The sequence below is a fragment of the Schistocerca nitens genome, chromosome 9, assembly GCF_023898315.1.
Source record: "Schistocerca nitens isolate TAMUIC-IGC-003100 chromosome 9, iqSchNite1.1, whole genome shotgun sequence".
In the NCBI taxonomy this organism is placed as follows: Eukaryota; Metazoa; Arthropoda; class Insecta; order Orthoptera; family Acrididae; genus Schistocerca; species Schistocerca nitens.
This window is the reverse complement of record NC_064622.1, coordinates 247,779,602-247,801,941: the sequence shown is the minus strand read 5'-3', so window position 1 is coordinate 247,801,941 and position 22,340 is coordinate 247,779,602.

Sequence of the window (22,340 nt, the reverse complement as noted above, 5' to 3'; positions counted from 1 at the left end):
TGATTACATTTCCAACTAATTTCGGTGCATAGATCCTGAGAAATCAGTACCCAGAACAACCACCTCTGGCCGTAATAACGGCCTTGATACGCCTGGGCATTGAGTCAGACAGAGCTTGGATGGCGTGTACAGGTACAGCTGCCTATGCAGCTTCACCACGATACTACAGTTCATCAAGAGTAGTGACTGGCGTATTGTGACGAGCCAGTTCCCCGGCCACCATTGACTAGACGTTTTCAGTTGGTGAGAGGTCTGGAGAATGTGCTGACCAGGACAGCAGTCGAAAGTTTTCTGTATCCAGAATGGCCCGTACAGGACCTGCAACATGCGGTCGTGCATTATCCTGCTGAAATGTAGGATTTCGCAGGGATCGAATGAAGGGTAGAGCCACGGGTCGTAACACATCTGAAATGTAACGTCCACTGTTCAAAGTGCCGTCAATGCGAACAAGAGGTGACCGAGACGTGTAACCAATGGCACCCCACACAATCACGCCGGGTGATACGCCAGTATAGCGATGACGAATACACGCTACCAATGTGCGTTCACCGCGATGTCGCCAAACACGGATGCGACCATCATGATGCTGTAAACAGAACCTGGATTCATCCGAAAAAATGACGTTTTGCCATTCGTGCACCCAGGTTCGTCATTGAGTACACCCTCGCAGGCGCTCCTGTCCGTGACACAGCGTCAAGGGTAACCGCAGCCACGGTCTCCGAGTTGATAGTCCATGTTGCTGCAAACGTCGTCGAACTGTTCGTGCAGATGGTTGTTGTCTTGCAAACGTCTGTTGACTCAGGGATCGAGACGTGGCTGCACGCTCCGTTACAGCCATGCGGATAAAATGCCTGTCATTTCGACTGCTAGTGATACGAGGCCGTTGGGATCCAGCACGGAGTTCCGTATTACCCTCCTGAACCCACCGATTCCATATTCTGCTAACAGTCACTGGATCTCGACTAACGCGAGCAGCAGTGCCGCGATAGGCTACAATCCGACCTTTATCAAAGTCGGAAACATGATGGTACGCATTTCTCCTCCTTATACGAGGCATCACAACAACGTTTCACCAGGCAAAGCCGGTCAACTGCTGTTTGTGTATGAGAAATCGGTTGGAAACATTCCTCATGTCAGCACGTTGTACGTGCCGCCACCGGCGCCAACCTCGTGTGAATGCTCTGAAAAGCTAATCATTTGCATATCACAACATCTTCTTCCTGTCGGTTAAATTTCACGTCTGTAGCACGTCATCTTCGTGATGTAGCAATTTTAATGGCCAGTAGTGTACCATTTAGCGTGGGGAGGTAAAACGAATGGTGTACAATGGTTCAGCAGCTCCTCATACACCAAACATTTCTGTACTCCGTGCTAGTGCTGCGCCACCGGACAGTGGATGATTGGAAACGAACGATTTGGAACGATGACTCATGCTGTACCCTACTAAAATTAGATGTGAAGGTTAGGTTTTGGTGAATGCCGGGGGAGGGTTACCTGCCCGTCATAGTAGTGCCAACAGTCAAGTACAGAAGATGTGGTGTCACCGTATCTCGGTGTGTTTCGTGGTTAGGGTGTGGTCCCCATTAATTGCGCTTAATAAAATGGAAAATTCTGAAGGATATGTTTACACAGTTGTGTACAGCGTAAAGTAGAGGAACAGTGGTCAGACGATGGTTATTTCAGCATGGCAATGCCAGTTCTTATAAACCAGCATCTGTGGTGCAGTGGTTTGTGGGCAAAACTTTCCTTGCAAGAGTCCCGATCTGAAGGTCATGGAACTCCTTGGAGACGGCCGCTGTGGCCGAGGAGTTCTAGTCACTTCAGCCCGGAACCGCGCGACTGCTACCGTCGCAGGTTCGAATCCTGCCTGGAGCATGAATGTGTTTGATGTCCTTAGGTTAGTTAGGTTTAAGTAGTTCTAAATTATAGGAGAGTGATGACCTCATATGTTAAGTCCCATAGTGCTCAGAGCCACTTGCACCATTCTTCACGAGTTGGAGCGTAAACTTCTTCCAATATCATTAATTTTTGCAGCTTTGGCTCTTGAGGAAGAATGGGCTGCTGTTTCTCCACGGACTTTTAGGCACCCTACTGGCAGTGTCCGCAGCAGAGTTCAGCCCGTCACAAACGCGAACGCAAACACATCAAATATTGCTTTACACTAACAGGTGCAGATAATATATTATATTATATTATTGCCTGCGAGATGTCGATAGGTGACCGACTAAGAAAGCACAGACAAAGAGTCACTGATTTTGCTCTTCGCTCGTGCGGTTGCAATACGTACTAAAATGTAGTAAATGCTGCCGGCCGCGGTGGTCTAGCGGTTCTAGGCGCTCAGTCAGGGACCGCGCGACTGCTACGGTCGCAGGTTCGAATCCTGCCTCGGGCATGGATGTGTGTGATGTCCTTAGGTTAGTTAGGTTTAAGTAGTTCTACGTTCTAGTGGACTTATGACCACAGCTGTTGAGTCCCATAGTGCTCAGAGCCATCGCCATTGTAGTAAATGCTGCCCTGGTAGATCCGTTTCTGAAGTGTTCTATAGATATCGAGGTTTAAAGTTTTACGAGGCTCGTGAAAATCTTATAACAGCGCAACACGTCGCTGAATATCTTTAGAGCAACCATCTAAGGCGCACACTGCAGTTGACTATCGCCATTTTTCTTCGGCCTTGCATTGCTTCGACGAAACGCGTTTGTTAGGAAAGGAACACAGACAGTACTACATTCGTGGCAACGTATAATTGAAGCACAATAACGAATCGAGATGAAATGACGTTTATTTATGGATACAATCATTTGCATGTTAATATGGTTTTGCGGTAAAGTCATTACAATTACATTTGTTCTTTGTTATCGTCTGGCGACAGTATTTTGGGTAGTATCGATCATATAATCACGGTTCAGCGAGGTTTTCCGATGACACTGTAACTCTGTGAGAGATTGAAAAGCACGGATGACCAGTTTATCAAAATGAAGAGCGTCTTCAAAAAAATTACAAGATGATCATTAGCAAACGAAAAGCGAGGGTAATACAATGTAGTCGAATCAAATCATGCGATACTGAGGGAATAACATTGCTGAATGTGTCACTAAAACTAGTAGATAAGTTTTGCTGTTTGGCAAGCAACATTAATAATGATTATGGCTATCTGGAATGTAGTATTGAAGTAAAGTGAAACATAGACGATAAACCAGAGAAGAAGAGAATGGAACTTTTGAAATGTGGTGGTACATAAGAATGCTGGAGTTTAAATGTGTAAATCTGAATAAGTAACGGAGGAAGGGGGGGGGGGGGTACTGAATATGACTGGGGAACGGTCGCAGGTTCGAATCCTGCCTCGTGCATGGATGTGTGTGGTGTCTTTAGGTTAGTTAGGTTTAATTAGTTCCAAGTTCTAGGCGACTGATGACCTCAGAAGTTAAGTCGCTTAGTGTTCAGAGCCATTTGAACCAGTTTTTGACTGGGGAAATACAAATTATGGCACAGCTTGACCAAAAGAAGATATAAGTTTCAGGATACGTCCTGAGGTGTCAAGGAATTATCAGTTTTGTAAGGGAGGCAAGTGTGAGAAGTAAAGTTTGCAGTAAGAGACCAAGGCTCGAATGCAGTAATAGGTTCAAATGGATGTGGGTTGCAGTTAATATGCAGAAATCAAGGTAGCTACAAGGGACACACTAGTATTCAGAACTTCAAAATACCAACATAACAGATAATGTAAAAGCATGAAGAACAAAGTATAGATTTGCAACAAGAACACATACTGGACGCCATTTACTGGCACGTACATTTAGCTGAAACACACACTATTAAAATTTAAAAAGAAAAGGCGTTCAGGAATAAATTTTTAAGCCAAAGCATGCGTCATAGGTACAAATACTGAACCCATCATCATTTACTGTGTCTGGGAGTGAATAGTAATGCAATCTTCGCGAGACATTGTACTTTAACCATCCAGTAATTTAAAACTATGCCACAACCGCTTCACAAATTCGAGAAATGTGATATTTCATTACCTTTTACTATTCATTTGCGAAGAAACACGATTATTTGTAACGACACAGTGTTTGCTGCAAGAATAGAGAAAAGGAATTACGGTAAGTTTGAAATTCAGTGAGGGCAGACTTCTGCTCTGCCGCTTCAGCCACAGTCGCTGAGCTGCTGCTCGGCCGCTGATGGTCTCATATAGCGTTCGACAGGCGCCTGAAACTTTCAAAATCGATTAATTGAAAAATTTTGATAAGCACCAAAAAACATTTGGAACAGTTAAGTAAGTACTACAGTGGTGTGGAGACGACCATAGTTCTTGAGCCGATGGCCGTATCATTCCTTTGTGTGGTACGAATAACGGAAATGGATTTCTATAATCACTCACACCATCGCCTGTCCTTTTCGTCCTATGAAAACGACATCAGCTGCGTTATGGTTCACTGATTCCACTGTGATGACTGTGCAAAAAATGGTTCAAATGGCTCTGAGCACTATGGGACTCAACTGCTGAGGTCATTAGTCCCCTAGAACTTAGAACTAGTTAAACCTAACTAAGGACATCACAAACATCCATGCTCTAGGCAGGATTCGAACCTGCGACCGTAGCGGTCTTGCGGTTCCAGACTGCAGCGCCTTTAACCGCACGGCCACTTCGGCCGGTGATGACTGTGCAAGCTTTGGTATTGGAAGAAGTTAATAACCAGTCCAGTCGTCATTACTTATGTTCCCCTGCGCCACTTCAAAGTTGTTAAATGCAGAAGAGAGACGGGACTGGTGGAAAGACTACACTGTACGCATCTAGTGGGCTGAGGAAATGTCTGATGATATGACAGAAAGAGAAATGAGAGTCTATATGGAAGATACACTCCTGGAAATTGAAATAAGAACACCGTGAATTCATTGTCCCAGGAAGGGGAAACTTTATTGACACATTCCTGGGGTCAGATACATCACATGATCACACTGACAGAACCACAGGCACATAGACACAGGCAACAGAGCATGCACAATGTCGGTACTAGTACAGTGTATATCCACCTTTCGCAGCAATGCAGGCTGCTATTCTCCCATGGAGACGATCGTAGAGATGCTGGATGTAGTCCTGTGGAACGGCTTGCCATGCCATTTCCACCTGGCGCCTCAGTTGGACCAGCGTTCGTGCTGGACGTGCAGACCGCGTGAGACGACGCTTCATCCAGTCCCAAACATGCTCAATGGGGGACAGATCCGGAGATCTTGCTGGCCAGGGTAGTTGACTTACACCTTCTAGAGCACGTTGGGTGGCACGGGATACATGTCGACGTGCATTGTCCTGTTGGAACAGCAAGTTCCCTTGCCGGTCTAGGAGTGGTAGAACGATGGGTTCGATGACGGTTTGGATGTACCGTGCACTATTCAGTGTCCCCTCGACGATCACCAGTGGTGTACGGCCAGTGTAGGAGATCGCTCCCCACACCATGATGCCGGGTGTTGGCCCTGTGTGCCTCGGTCGTATGCAGTCCTGATTGTGGCGCTCACCTGCACGGCGCCAAACACGCATACGACCATCATTGGCACCAAGGCAGAAGCGACTCTCATCGCTGAAGACGACACGTCTCCATTCGTCCCTCCATTCACGCCTGTCGCGACACCACTGGAGGCGGGCTGCACGATGTTGGGGCGTGAGCGGAAGACGGCCTAACGGTGTGCGGGACCGTAGCCCAGCTTCATGGAGACGGTTGCGAATGGTCCTCGCCGATACCCCAGGAGCAACAGTGTCCCTAATTTGCTGGGAAGTGGCGGTGCGGTCCCCTACGGCACTGCGTAGGATCCTACGGTCTTGGCGTGCATCCGTGCGTCGCTGCGGTCCGGTCCCAAGTCGACGGGCACGTGCACCTTCCGCCGACCACTGGCGACAACATCGATGTACTGTGGAGACCTCACGCCCCACGTGTTGAGCAATTCGGCGGTACGTCCACCCGGCCTCCCGCATGCCCACTATACGCCCTCGCTCAAAGTCCGTCAACTGCACATACGGTTCACGTCCACGCTGTCGCGGCATGCTACCAGTGTTAAAGACTGCGATGGAGCTCCGTATGCCACGGCAAACTGGCTGACACTGACGGCGGCGGTGCACAAATGCTGCGCAGCTAGCGCCATTCGACGGCCAACACCGCGGGTCCTGGTGTGTCCGCTGTGCCGTGCGTGTGATCATTGCTTGTACAGCCCTCTCACAGTGTCCGGAGCAAGTATGGTGGGTCTGACACACCGGTGTCAATGTGTTCTTTTTTCCATTTCCAGGAGTGTATAAGGGAAACAATATTAGAGGCATAATTTAACAGAGCTTTAGAAGACATACGATCAATAAGGCGAAGGAAATATATAACAATCCCTCGGAGTTTATAAAATCGTCGGAGGAAGTGATACATACGTAATGATACATACGTAATTATGCAAGTTGGTTTGCAGAATCTATAAATAAGAAGACACATCATCAGACTTCCGGAAAAATATCATCCACACGATTCCAAAGATAGCAAGTGCGAGAACTATCGTAAAATCAGTGTAATAGCTTATGAATCCATGTTACCGACAAGAATAATACACAGAAGAGTGGAACTGAAATTTTAAAACCTGTTAGATTATGAGATTGACTTTGGAAAAGATATTACGTACATTTCTCTAAATAATGGAAGCAAAGCTTAAATAACAGCAAAGTGATTTCATAGGGTTGTTCGATTTAGAAACAGCGTTCGACAATGTGAAATGGTGCGGGAAGTTTGATGTTCTCAGTGAAATAGGTGTAAGCGTCGGGTAAACACGCATAATACACCAATGTACAAGAAGAAAGGAGGTAAAATAAGAAGGAAGACCACGAAGATAGTACTCGCACTAAAAAGTGAATTAGACAGGAATGCGGTCTTTCTCCACTACTGTTCAGTCTATCTATGCGAGAAGCATTGAAAAAATAGAGGGAATGGTCAGGAGTGCATTTAAAATTCCTAGCGAAAGGACGTCAGTGATAGGCTGGTGACATTATTATCCTCAGAGAAAGTCAGGAAGAACTGCAGAACTTGCTGAATGGAATCAACAGTCTAAAGTGTACAGAATATAGACAGAGAGTACACCGAAGATAGGCGGAATTAGTGAGGAGTAGCAGAAATGTGAATCAAACACAAAGGAATTCATGGCTTCAGCTGCCAGTCGGCATCGATTTAAGTCAACGGCGAGCATTGCGCTGCGCTGCCTACTGCTCCTCCGAGCACAGTTGTCATCGCAACTGCACAAACGACTCCAGCGCGCCTCCCATCAAATTCTCAACTTATCCACACACTAATGACGCAGTGCCGCTTGCACATTATCCACATTACTCGTGGCATTTCGCCGATTCCCTTAAGAATCTGAGCGTGGTGTGCATCGGCACTGAAGTGATCAATTGGCCGTCATCAGCTTAATTATATGTGCAAGGGGCATTACATCAGTAGTATGTGGATAAGATTTAAATTAGCGTGTAACGTGATTTGCTAGGATATTCCGTGTAGTCGGCTCAGTTGCGTTGGCGACTGTGTCTGGTCGACACATTGGTCAGCAAATCTGCCTAATAAGCAGGAGACCAGGTTTCGAATCCCAGTCCAGCACAAATGTTCAACTTTCCCTATAGATTTAAATCAAAGGCCGCCGACAGCTAATGTCGTTAATTCATAGTGACTGTGGGACCAAAATTGTGTGTTCTTTCAGACATATCCAAAAGAAGACACTTCACATATACACACATCAAAAAAAGGTTTGCATCACCCCAGTACCCAGAACTCCTGAAGGTACACGATGACTGTGGATATTGTATCACAGACACAGTCCCTTTAACTGTTCAGAGATGTCACTAAACCCGCCCAAAAATGTAAACAACCACGCATGAGCAGCGCCTATTAGACGGAGGGGGTCCGACACCCGATCAGTTCCAGTCATTCAACCAGGAAGGAGGTACACGGCTCGTGTTGTCTGTAGTTCAACCATCCCTAGACAGTCAATAAAGCGGTTCTATCGCGTCCTCATTGTTACTTTGTGCCAGAAAGGGCTCTCAATAAGGGAAGTGTCCAGGTGTCTCGGAGTGAACCAAAGCAATGTCATTCGGACATGGAAGAGATACAGAGAGGCCGTCCAAGGGCTACTACTGCAGCGGATGACCGCTACCTACGGATTATGGCTCGGAGGAACATTTACAGCAACGCCGCCTTGTGAATAATGCTTTTCGTGCAGCCACAGGACACAAATTGTGCGCAATAGGCTGCATGATGCGAAACTTCACTCTCGACGTCCATGACGAAGTCCATCTTTGCAACCACGACAACATGCTGAGCGGTACAGGTGGGCCCAACATGCCGAATGGATCGCTCAGGACTGGCATCACTTTCTCTTCACCGATGAGTGTCGCATATGCCTTCAACCAGACAATCGTCGCAGTCGTGTTTGGAGGCAACCCGCCCAGGCTGAATGCCTTAGACACACTGTCCAGCGAGTGCAGCAAGGTGGAGGTTCCCTGCTAGTTTGGGGTGGCCTTATGTGCTGCCGACGTGTGCCCCTGGTGGTCATGGAAGGCGCCATAGCGGCTTTACGGTACGTGAATGCCTTCCTCCGGCCGATAGTGCAACCATATCGACCACATAGGCAGCATATTGGCGAGGCATTCGTCTACATGAACGACAATTCGCGCCCCCAACATGCACACTTTTCGAATGACTTCCTTCAGGATAACGACAGCGCTCGACTAGAGTGGCCAGCATGTTCTCCAGACATGAACCCTGTGGAATATGGCTGGGATAGGTTGTAAAGGGCTTTTTATGGACGCTGTGGCCCACCAACCACTCTGAGGGCTCTACGCGGAGTAGGGGGACAATCTGGATCGACAGTGCCTTGATGAACTTGTGGATAGTATGCCACGACGAATACAGGCATGCATCAACGCAAGAGGACGTGCTCCTGCTTATTAGACGTACCAGTGTGTGCAGCAATCTGGGCCACCACCTCTGAAGGTCTCGCTGTATGGTCGTACAACATGCAATGTGTGGGTTTCATGAGCAATTAAAAGGGTGGAAATGTTGTTTATGTTGATCTCTATTCCAATTTTCTTTACAGGTTCCTGAACTCTCGGAACCAAGGTGATGCAAAACTTTTTTTGATGTGTGTATAATGTAGGTGAGCCCGACCAACTGTTCACTTCAGTGCAGATACACATCACGCTCAAACTCTTATGGCAATCGGCGAAATGCAGCAAGTAATGAGCTTAATGGACAACGGGCAGTACTTCTGTAATGCGTGTGTAAATTGAGAATTTGGGTCTGACGAGACGCGTGCGAGGGTAGTATCGTCAGTTTGACGATAGATCGTAATAATGTGGAAGGAGACGTTTTACATTCACATCGCAAATTAATTTGTACACATGGTTACATTGTGAACATTTCGAAGTGCTTCATTTTCAAGAAGAAAGCAGTACACAGAGGCGAGATAATAATTCCTATCCACCACCTGTTACACATGACAGTAATTGTACGGAGCAGAAGGAGTTATCAAGGAGAACCTTTCTCAGCCAGTGGTCCGTGCAGTTTCAATGACACTGCGTCCATACGGTGCAACAGTCAGGGCATCAGCTACCTAGTAAGCAGGAGACCAGTGTTTGAATCCCCGTCCTGCACAAATTTTCTACTTTCCCCACTGATTTAAGTCAATGCCCACTGTATCAGGATTCATAGTGACTACGGGATCAAAACTGTGTCTGTTTTAGTGGACGAAGTGCAGAACGCCTGCCTGCTACCTTGGAAGCTAAATAATTTATGGTGAACGAAGTAAGGGGTAAATAAAAAGGGGATTAACACAGGGAAAGAGGGCATTCTTGAAAAAAAAACCTATTAGTATCAAGCATTGATCCTAATATGACGACGTAATTTCTGAGAAAGTGAGTTTGGAGCACAGCGTTGTATGGAAGTCGTGTACAGTGAGAAAACCAGAAGCGTTTGTAATTTGGTGTTATAGAAATTTATTGAAAATTAGAAGGTCTGATCAGACAAGAAATTGGGAGGTTCTTTGTTGATTCGAAGAAGAGATAAACTTATAGAATACATTGACAAGAAGATGATAGAATATATGAAGGCCTTATTTCAATAGTGGTACAAGTCCATTACCTCCACTTTTCTGCCTATAATGCTTCTGCAATTAATGATCCAAACAGACTGAAAGAAAGGTTCATCTCTAGCAAGAAGCCATATGCTTGGATATTTCTGGTATCTCAACTGCAGATTTTTCAGAGCTGATTTAACTTTAGGACTCTGTATCTCACAATGAACAAGAATTGACTTGTACCACTATTGAAATAAGCCCTTCATATGTTAAGACATCAAAGTATAGCTTTCAGGGTTCTTGAAAGAGCTGCAGAGGGTAAAAACTGTAAGGGGACGCGGAGACGGAAATATATGCTACAAAGAAGTGAGGTCGTTTGGTTCAAGTGCTATTTTGAGATGTTGGCACAGGAGAAGAATATGTGGTGGACCGCATAAAACCAGTCATAAGACGGCTCAAGTTGCTTCTGATTAATTCCGGGATCTCTGTTAAGAAATCGGCCCATTGCTGCCCTGTACTTCTACAACATCAACGACATCGCTGTCGACGATGTCTTAAATACTAACCTTTCTTACCGTACGCTGCTGAGAAGAGCGACAGGAATGCTGCAGCTGGTAAGGTGTTAATTTTGATGGCGTCCAGAGCACGTAGTATGTGCTATTCTAAAAATATTTTCATGGCTGCAGTTACGTTGATATTAAAAGTACACGGCCTGAGAAAACGGTGAAGCGTCTAGAAAGGGAAGAGGAAATGAAACTTCACAGGTTGAAGGGTATGTGATGTCATTTCAGATATTGAAGGATCGAATCAAGTTTATAAATAAATTGGCAGTATGAGCCCAGTTATGCATGCACGGATTCATTTGCGAATGATGTCATAAAGCTGTTGTATCCTCTCCGGAGTCAAGTTGGCATCAGACTATAATATGGGAGCTCCATGTGGTGCCCAACACTTGTGCCACCACCACTACTACCACTGCCATGTAAGTACGTACTCAGCAATTAAAGGAAACCGATTTACTACAAAATATGTTACACGAAACAGTCATAAGCTTCTGACAATAAAATAAAAATAACTTAAGTCACATAGATAAGTACGAAATGTAGAGAGAACGATTGTGTGACCGAGGATGCCATAGTCTAATTTTGTAGAAAGCACAAATATGATTTACAACTGAGAATATAGTACGAATTACTCACCATTCGAAAGTTCCAATATTCCACGATACACATCCAAATTTTGACGTAATCAGTGACAGGTAATGAGCACATGACACTTAAAATACATTTAGCTTCTACGTCAAATGTTACTGGAATCTACATTTTTCGAAGCGAACACATACGACTCCGGTGATCGGACTAGGAAGGAAAACCCGGACGTCGTCTTATATGTGCTCATTTATGTGGCGTCTGTTCGTTCCGACATGTACGAGAGATCACATATATGACGGCCTATGATACCTCCAGTGCAGATGCGCACCAAGCTCGAACTTTCATGGGAATTGCCGAGATGCCGCGAGTAATGAAGCTAATAAGCAGGGGCTCTACATCAGTAGTGTGCTGTATAAGTTGAGGATTTCGATCTGGTGGGAGGAGTACTAGCTTAGTCGGTGCGGCTCGGGTCATCACTGTGTCCGGATGGCGTAGCAGTCAGCGCATCTGCCTAGTAAGCATGAGACCCACATACGAATCCAGTCGGCCACAAATATTCTACACGCTCTATTGACATAAATCAATGCCCAAAGACATCTAATGTCTTTCATTCCTTTCTGTCTTCACACGTGATCAGGCAGCCGACGCAGATTACAAAAAATATATCTAGAACCAGTAAATGATCGAGGAGTGGTTTTCGCTAGATCACTGTTTGTAGGTGCCGAAATATGACACCGACTTCTTTTTTTACAGAATTGTGTACTTTTAATGCTTTATTGGAAAGAGTCTACGATGTAGCATCTGTGGTTCAAATGGCTCTGAGCACTATGGGACTCAACTGCTGTGGCCATAAGTCCCCTAGAACTTAGAACTACTTAAACCTAACTAACCTAAGGACAGCACACAACACCCAGCCATCACGAGGCAGAGAAAATCCCTGACCCCGCCGGGAATCGAACCCGGGAACCCGGGCGTGGGAAGCGAGAACGCTACCGCACGACCACGAGATGCGGGCCGTAGCATCTGTGGAATTTTATCAAATGGTAGCACTAGAACAGCGTGGCGAACCTCTTATCCACCCTTAGGAGAATATGTTGCACAAGTGCCTGCCCAGCTGTACCAAATGTAAGCACACAGCGATCTCAGGTATGTTTCGTGTGTTTATTATTACGAGTGTAATATCAAGTACTCAAGATGATCACTTTCAGCATCGATACATAAGTAACACGATTTTTGACAGACACTACTGTAGGTTTAATTTCGTCTGGACTTAGCACAGCACAGGTCCGTGTCTTTGAGAGTCGTCGGGGTTTCCTTGTACATCTATTAATCTATTACTTATCCTGTCGCAGAGAAAATCAGGTGTGTTGTCCATTGAGGGTTCAGGCAACGATATCCATCGGTCCGCTAAGAATGTCTCTAAATATCTCTGCAGAATGACACGTAATCCGTCATGTTTGTACCAAATGGATTGCCTTATGTCCAGGGGGACGATTTCCAGTACCTGTGTCAGAATATCGGTTCGGAAGTGTAGATACTGGTGGCTATTCGGAGTCCCATCAATAAAAAAGGGACACCGATGGGATTCTTGAAAATCGTACATCTCACATTAACAGGCTGAGGTGGTTGTTTATCCATTCCCTCAGCTAGGTAGGATTTTCAGTTGACAGGAGGTGAATATACTGCAGACTGATCCACCTACTGTTTGTAAGTGAAACCCCTTTCTCCTGAGGATGAGATAGTGGTTTTCAGCGCTGTTCGGTTGTCACTATTTGATCAAGTATAACGTCACTGAAGTCGACTTCGAAGGCACTTTATAATCCCACAGACGTAATCTAAAACTTCAGAGAGAACCTTAGTTAGCTGATACGTAAGTTTCCCAATCATACTTTCATCGCCAGAGTGACATGTTCCTACCGTTTGGGTAAGCTGGCGGCAGTACGCTGATTTGGGCAGTGCAGAGTTGGCCAGTCTACAAGCAGCCAGGAATATGTGGAGATGACCCAGGACAGTGTATAGTGCCGATTATGGAAGACGGCAGTGAGCATTGTGTGGTTCATGTTCGTGCCATACCCCATCTGACATCCTATTTTTACTGTATTTCCACCTCGTTATGTTAATTTCAATTACTGGTGTCACTGCGTTGCCGCCTTGCCTCCCCTTGAGCGGCAGCAGCGGCGCTTATTGACATAAGCCCTGGCGTAGTCCCTTTGCTGACTGCTATTACTTCCCGGTTTTCGTGTGTTCGGGGTTAGTTCGGATCTGCCAGTGAGTTGGGAGGCGCTAGCGGTGCAGTTCGAACCTGGCAGTCTTTGACTTGGATGCGGCAGAAGTTCAGTTGGGGCGCGGCTGCAGTGAGGTCCGGACAGCCATGACTCCCCCGACGGTTGCCGATACAGATCTCCGTAGGGCGTAGTTTGGCCAGGCCCGCTGGTGATCTCTACGCACTGTCGGAGTGTATGGGGCTGTTCCCATCGCTACGAGGTCCGTGGCTCACCGACCCTGGTCACGAAAGTTGAGTTTGGATTTAATTTATCAGCAAGTCAAAACTGTTCACATTGTGCCGTCTGGTTCTCGTTGTTGGCTGTTGCGACATTCCAGCGAGCAACAACGTGTGTGTTCGAGTTGGGGAAGGTTTAGCCACTATACGGTGGAGTCTAACTGTATTTGGTTATTCCCAATTGAAGTGCACCAGCGGAATTTTCTGCCTTGTGGTCGTTAATGTTCCGGTTACCTACCCTGGCCGTTGACGTAAATTCAGGCAGTGTCCTTTTCTCACCATGTTGTCGCTGTCCAGCACGGTGTGTAGTTTAACAGTTTAATGTATGCTTGGTTGTGGGCGTCCATGCCTTTTACGTTTTGCATTGAACTCCCACTTGTGTGCTGGTCGAGTGGAGCGCAAGTTACCTTGTCGGTGAGTCCGTTTACTGTCTGTTGGTTGGGTTGTCGTTGGATCGAGAATGGTTGGCTGTCTGCCTGTCTCACATAAGTGATCATTAGTATTTCAAGTGCTGACCGACTCCCGAAACTTCTGAGCGCAGTTAGCTGCACTGCCTTTTCTTATTTTCTGTTGTGTGTATTCGTATGGCTCATAGCCGAGGGTTTTGAATTAAAGTTGAATTGTTTTTAGTGGTGTTTTAAGTCAACAGCCTTCAGCTGTTTTAAAATTAAAGTTCCTTGCTTATCAAGTATTTGATTGTTTGGGGCCTTCAGCCTAATTTAAGATGAGGCTTTCTTGTTTAAATTTATTTTCCCTTGAGTTTTAAGTCATGGGGTCTTCAGCCGTTTTTAAATTAAGGATATTTGTCTTTTGAGCATCAGACTGTTTGGGGCCATCAGCCTAATTGAAGGCCTTCCGCCTTGTGTCTTTTTAGTTAATTTTACCTTGAGACTTAATTCATGGGCCTTCAGCCGTCTTTAAAAATAGGTTGTTGCTTTACATGTGTTAGATTTTGGGCATTCAGCCAAATTGTAGAACTTACTTAACGTGAGGCCTTCTGTCCTCTAAATATTCTCTTTGGCATCTGAATTTTGAGTTAATGGCTTTTAGCAGTTTTTTTATAATTAAAGTGGTTGTGCCCTTAAGTCATAAGATAGTGTGGCGTATTCAGCCGATAACTAAGTTCAAGAATTTGTACTGTAATGTTTGGTCAAATAAATAAAGTTATATGTGTTCGAATGTAACTGACAGCCGCTCATTTTGACCCCTTTCCACAATTTCAACTACCTGTCCTATACTTCGGGTTTAGCAGGGGTATTTGTAACCTCTAGCTTGTTTCCATCCCATGTCGATGCCACTCGTATTCCTGGCCCAACAATGTCGACCAATTGCTTACTGAGCAGTCTTTTTCTTCGTGAGAATATGCATTACAAAAAAAAAAAAAGGGTTCAAATGGCTCTGAGCACTATGGGACTTAACTGCTGTGGTCATCAGTCCCCTTGAACTTAGAACTACTTAAACCTAAGTAACCTAAGGACGTCACACACATTCATGCCCAAGGCAGGATTCGACCCTGCGACCGTAGCAGTCGCGCGGTTCCGGGCTGAAGCACCTAGAACCGTTCGGCCACCGCGGCCGGCGATGTGGAACATTTAGTGTGGTGAAACCACGTCTCAGTTCCACCACGAATGTATTCTATCGAGGTTTACCTGCTGCGAGGCTGTATGGCAGTTATCAGCTTCGTATAACTGATGTTAAAGGTGAGCCCCTGTTTTCTGTATTGCGTAATAACTGAGTTGAGCCATTTGCGAGTGAACTGTTGTTGGCTCCCATGCGAGCTCTGGTGCTCTATTCACATTTTTTTTTTTCTTTTCAAACTTCTAAGGGCGAGCCAGCGGTAGCTTATGTGTGTGTTATGAGGGACTCGCATTTCGCCGTAACTACTGAACTACTGCAACATCTAGCTTTTGGCACTTACTTAAATGTGCTCCTGTCAAACAACAGGGCCATGTATTAACTGATCATTCATGGTTGAGTTTACTTGAGCTGTTCAGGGATGTTAAACATGAAAAACTGTTTTCTTATTTCAAATGACATGTGATTGTTTTTAATGTACTACTGTATGTGTGGCAACATTGTCTCTTTCCTGTTTTAGAGCTCTAAAACTCAACTGTTCTCATCCTACCAGTGTAAAACTAGTGGGACGACCGGTTACGATCGGAGTCGAATGCAAGTGAGAGCTGTGCAAGATTTCGGTGCGAAGCCTTGTTGCTCTTCGTCGACATGAAACCGGGGTTCCATTTTAACCTATGCCACTGGAAATCTCGTCGTACTAAGTTTAAATCAATCAACGATCCAGTGTTGTTCTGATTACCGGCGTCTGTAAAATAGATTTTGATATTAGACTGGTTAATTTGACCTCTGAGATCTTTTGTTGCTAAAATATCTTAATACTACATATGCTTGACAGTTTTCACTTATGGTGCGATCTAAATTAATATGAAAATACGAGCAAAGATATTCAGATAGCTAAGAACGCCATTTTTCGACATTTATTTACATTATCCGTTTTAGCCAACTAAGTAACCAGCTTCGGATCTGTGAAGCATAGATAGTAATTGTAAACCAACAGCTTCATATATAACGAGGTGCGATACATTTTTACATAATAAGGATAGATACAACGTAGCTCGTGTAATAGATCTCAATAAATTTCGACAAGTTCGTCTTAAGAAATAAAAGATTTAAACAGCGATCAAGAGGGACCCTAATACTGATATGTGAAACCCAGCTCGCACTTTTCTCACATGACGCCCTGAAATCTACGGATCAATGTGATCACGTACATGCAGTGTTTCTTGACGTCCGAAAAGCATTTGGCGAATAACAGTGTGTAGCAATTTGTAGGAATGGGTTGTATCAGTCGGAGGTAAAGCAGGTTGCAGACTTCGGTTTACTGGGAGGGTACTGGAATAATGCAGTGTCTCCAAAGGAAATTGCTAACAACACATTTTAGTGATCCACCCTAGAATATAAACAAAGTGTGTGAAAGCGATACCACATAGGAACGGCGGCGGATATTAACAGTGTAGAACGAATGACAGCACGAATTTTTACAGGTTCGTCTGACCAATAGGAAATCGTTACGGAGCATCTGGCAAACGATTTTAGAGAGACGCTAGATAACTGCGAAAGCCTACTTACAATTTCCGGAACCATCAGTGCACGTGGAATCTAGGAGTCTACTACAACCCCTAGGTGTCACTGCCGTAGTGACCGCGAACACTAGATTAGACTAATTACAGCCGGCACAGTGCAATTTAAGCGATTATTCTTCTCGCGCTCCATACGTCAAAGGAAGTGGTAAAGAGATGTACCGTCTCCTACGCATTTCACGTGGTTTGCCGGAAATAGTTGTAGATGCAGAGGCCAACACGTAAATTGATGAGCCATCGACAAACGACACTACGAAAGTCTGACACCCGAGAGCAAGATTCACTCCCTGGGCAGCCAGACATTGCATTGCTGTTGAGGATGCGCTACACATTTGGACGTATGGGCTTTTCTCACTACGTAGTCATGCCTCACGAAGGTCTTCTGCATAAATGGCTTGCTTGACCTATCGATAGTACAGTCGATCATTCGACAGGGGGTTCTTTTCCGTCCTTCACCCCGTGGACGGAAATGGAAATTTGTGGTAAGTTCCTATGGGACCAAACTGCTGAGGTCATCGGTCCCTAGGCTTACACACTACTTAATCTAACTTAAAGTAACTTACACCAAGGACAAGACACACACCCAAGACCGAGGGAGGACTCGAACCTCCGACGGGGGCAACCGCGCGAACCGTGGAAGATGGCCGCTGTGGCCGAGCGCTTCTAGGCAGATCCACGCTGCTGTTACGGTTGCAGGTTCGAATCCTACCTCGGGCATGGATGTGTGTGATGTCCTTAGGTTAGTTAGGTTTAAGTAGTTCTAAGTCCAGGGGACTGTTGACCTCAGATGTTAAGTCACATAGTGCTTAGAGTCATTTGAACCATTTGAACCGTGGACAGGCGCCCCAGACCGTACGACTACCCCACATGGCTTCGCCGTGGATGGCACGTGCATCTGTAGAGATAATCGCAGCATATCATGAATTATCGTTCTCAGTGCAGGAGTATGTGTAGTTATGTACTACAAGAGCTCACCACTGTGTTACAGCATCGCAGCCTCCTTACGAATCAGATATGTCCGACAGAGAACTACAAGCACGCAGGACAGACATCACTCTAACACAGTGTTAGACCACCTCTAGCTATAATAATGGCCTTCATTTGGCGAAGAAGAGAGTCTAGGAGTTTCTTCAGGTAAGTCATATCCAACTGAAGCAGCGACTTTTATCAGGAAGTGCTGGCTGAAATCACTAATTGTTGATTAGCTCCTGTAGAGCTACCAAACTGCAATGCATTGATTGCTACGTTTCGGCCACTGTCCCAAATAGTCCCAGACATTTTATATGCGATCCAGGTTGAGTGGTTTAGTTGGCCAGTCGAGGTACGATGTGGCGCCTGAGTGTTCATCAAATCAGAAACGTTTGTATGCAGCCTTGTGAATACTGCTGTTGCTATCTTATAACACAGGAGTGTCCACAGGATAATCATAAGATGTAGTGGTTCACTTGGTCACTGATAATGGTGAAACAAACGTTTTTGTTCATGTGGATAGTAACCTGAATGTGTGAGTCGAGTCATTAGTATATACACATACTCACAGCCACCTCTGACGGGAACTACACTGTGATGGCAAAAGTCATCGAATAGCGATATGCACCAACACAAATGGCGGTAGTATCCTACACATTATATACAAAACGGCAGTCCATGGATGGAGCTGTTATTTGTACGCAGGTGTTTCATGCGAAACGGTTTCCAGCGCGATTATGTCCGCGCGACGGGTATTAACAGACTTTGAACGCGAAATGGTAGATAGAGATAGATGCATAGGACATTCCGTTTCGGAAATCATTAGAGAATTCAATATTCGGAGATTCACAGTGTCGAGAGCATGCCGAAAATATTAGATTTAAGGCATTAGCTCTCCCACAGACAACGCAGTGGCCGACGACCTTCACTTCACGACCGAGAGCAGCGGTGTTTCAGTAGAATTAGCAATGCTAATAGACAAATAACACTGCGTCACTGCGTGAAATAACTGCAGAAATAAATGTGGGACGTACGACGAACGTATCCGTTATGACAGTGCGGCGAAATGTGGTGTTAATAGGATGTGCCGACAGACGACCAACGCAAGTGCCTTTGCTAAAAGCACGATATCGCCTGCAGCGTCTCTCCTGGGCTCGTGTCGATATTGGTTGGATCCTAGACGACAAACCATATGTAGAACAGTATCATTATCATAAACCAGGCGAAGTACAAAAGGGTGGGGGGGGGGGGGGGGGGGGGTCGGGGGAGTGTTGGTTCACTATACAGACTTGGACTACTTAGAGTAAGTATGTACAAAGGAACAGCTAATAAACGGCATTGCAAGTATTGAACCACCATAGTTGTACTCAATGGTTGTAGATAATATTCTACATGGAGGAACCACAGGAATCCTCTATGATGATGACAGTAAGAGGTAAAAATCAAAATACGCAAAATAAAACTTATCCTTGAGTCCACGTAAGGGATAAGTCTCAGATACCACACCATAAATTAGACATTGCGTACGTTAACTTTTCAAAACCTTGCTTTTAAGCAATACGCTCTGTATTTTAATGTAATTTATTGCTCTGATACTACATTCACTATATAATTCTCATAACGTAAAGTAATACGCAACACTTGATTCTTTTAGTGAATATGCTCTGTATTTCAGTAAGTCTTATTGCTGTGTTATATCCTCCATAGTTTTGGCCTGAAATTGACGTAGTGTAACGTCGAAACTAGTTGCCTAGAAATAAACCTGTATAAGGGCATTTGGTGCTGTTTTTATGGAACATGGACCTTGGTTGTCAACAAGGCACAGTGCAACCTGGTGGTGGCTCCATAATGGTATGGGCTGTGTTTACATCGAATGGATTGGGTCATCTGGTCCAACTGAACCGATCATTGACTGGAAATGAACATTCAGGCGTCGGGTGATGACGCAAGTACCATAATCGAAGACGCCGCCATCTTGAATTATGTCGCAGATGGGAGCGCCCTCTGGTAGTGGTGATGTGCACTAAGTCAGTAGAGATAACCAAGGTGTGATGCATTATCGTGTTGGAATTTGAACTTCCCGACATATTTTCTGGGGGAGGGGAGGTGTGGCACTTTCCTGCCAAAATTCAAAGTTCCCGCCAAAATCCGCCATCTTGAATGACGTCATGGCAGCCATCTCCGATGCCTCTCTGGCAACAATGCAGAGAGGCGTAGAACTGGCTTTTTTTCCAATACTCCTGTGGATGGTTTTCAAAGCGGTTTTCCATCTGCCTCGGCGAATGCGGCTGGTTCCCCTTATTCTGTCTTAGTTAGACTATGTCGGCGACTGCTGCGCAAACACTGTTTCCACATATGCGTACACCATTATTACCCTACCATGCAAACGTTTGGGGTACACTCGTCTGGTATGAGACGTTCCTGGGAGGGGGAAGGTGGGGAAGGCTCCACCAGGGGCCGAGACGCACAATAACCCTGAGTTCGGCGTGGGGCGGCGATGGGGTGAGTGGACTGCAGTAATCTGTTGTTGGGTTGTGTACCACTGAGGACTATGGCAGGGATGAAGCCTCTCCGTCTTTTCTAGGTCCCCAGTTCAGTACATACGTATATACAAAAGGACGCTACTTACTACTTATGTCACATGCGGAGGTTAGCTGCATGGAAGTGTAAGCAGCCAGCTCTGTTTAAGTTGGTCATTTCTAATGTCAGGTGGTACCATGTGCTATTATATATACGATGAGTCATCAAGACTTGAATTTCTTGATCATCAATGATGACCGGTTTAATGCGACTCATGGTTCGTGGCTCACCATGACTTCGTCTCTGACCAGCATCTGCAACCTATGTCCTCAGTTATTTGTTGGATGTATTCCAATCTCTGTTTTCCTCTACTTTTGTACCCTCTGCAGCTTCCTCTAGTACTTTGGAAGTAATTCTCTGATGTCTTAAAAGTTGCCCCACTATTCTGTTCCATGTATTCTTTTACTCGCAGATTCAGAGGAGAACCTGCTTATCATTCCACCGAAGTTTCAAAATTCTTCCATATCATTACATCTCAAATGCTTCGATTCGCTTCTGCTCGGCCTTTCGCACAGTCCATGTCTCGCCATCATCTATTAGACAATGCTGTATTCCAAATATACATTCCCATAAATTTATTCCTCAAGTAAGGCCTTTTTTCCAGGAGTGCCCTTACTGCTAGTGCTAATCTGCTTTTTATATGCTCTTTGCTCCAACCATCGTGGGCTATTTCGTTGAGTAGGCAGTAAAGTTCTTTATCTTCATCTATACTAAGTGATCACCAATACTGAAATTAAGTTCCTCGCTGTTATCATTTCTGCTACTATTTATCGATTTATTCTTTCATCCATTTACTCTCAATCCAATCTCTGTACTCATTGCACTGTTCATTCCATTCAGCAGAACTTGTAATTCTTCTTCACTGTCACTCACAATAGCAATGTCATCAGCGAATCTTACCATTTGTATCCTTTTACCTTGAATTTAATTACACTCCTGAACCTTTCTTTTATTTCCGTCATTGCTTCTTCAATGTCTAAATTGATTATTAGGGGCGAAGGACTACATCCCTGTTTTACTTTACATCCTTCTTGGTCTTCCACTCTTATTGTTCTTCCTTGGCTCTTGTACATATTGTGTATTACCCGCCTTTCCCTATGACCTAACCCTATTTTGTCCAGAATTTCATACGTCTTTGACCATTTGATATTACTGGCCGCTTTTTCCACGTCGACAAATCCTTTGAACGTGTTTTGTTTTTTGTTTAATGTTGCATCTGCCAGAACTGCATCTCTGGTGCCTTTACCCTTCCTAAAGACAAACTCATCGCCATCCAACACATTCTGTTTTTTTTTAAATTATTCTTCCGTATATTAACCTTGTCAGTAACTTCGATCAATAAATTATTAAGCTGATTGTGAGATAACTCTTGCACTTGTCAGCTCTTAGTCTTCGGAACTGTCTGGATGATGTTTTTCCGGAAGTCGGGTAGTATATTGGCAGACTTCAGTAAGGTTGTGACAACAAACAACAAAAACTGTATATGCGGTACAATTTCCTACTTTACTGTTCGAACAAATTTACAGCAGTTGTTCAAATAATCAGCCTTCTGTTTCCTCCATACGTTTGCAGCATGATTCTCCAACTCTCTCGAACATTCGAACATGGTAGAACTCACTTCCATTTTGTGCTATTCAGCATTCATTGAGGTCATGAACTCAGCTGTGTTGGCAATTGGAGTAGGATACGTTCACACTTTTTTTTTTTTTTTTTTTTTTTTTTGTCATCAGTCTACTGAGGGTTTGATGCGGCCCGCCACGAATTCCTTTCCTGTGCTAACCTCTTCATCTCAGAGTAGCACTTGCAACCTACGTCCTCAATTATTTGCTTGGCGTATTCCAATCTCTGTCTTCGTCTACAGTTTTTGCCCTCTACAGCTCCCTCTAGTACCATGGAAGTCATTCC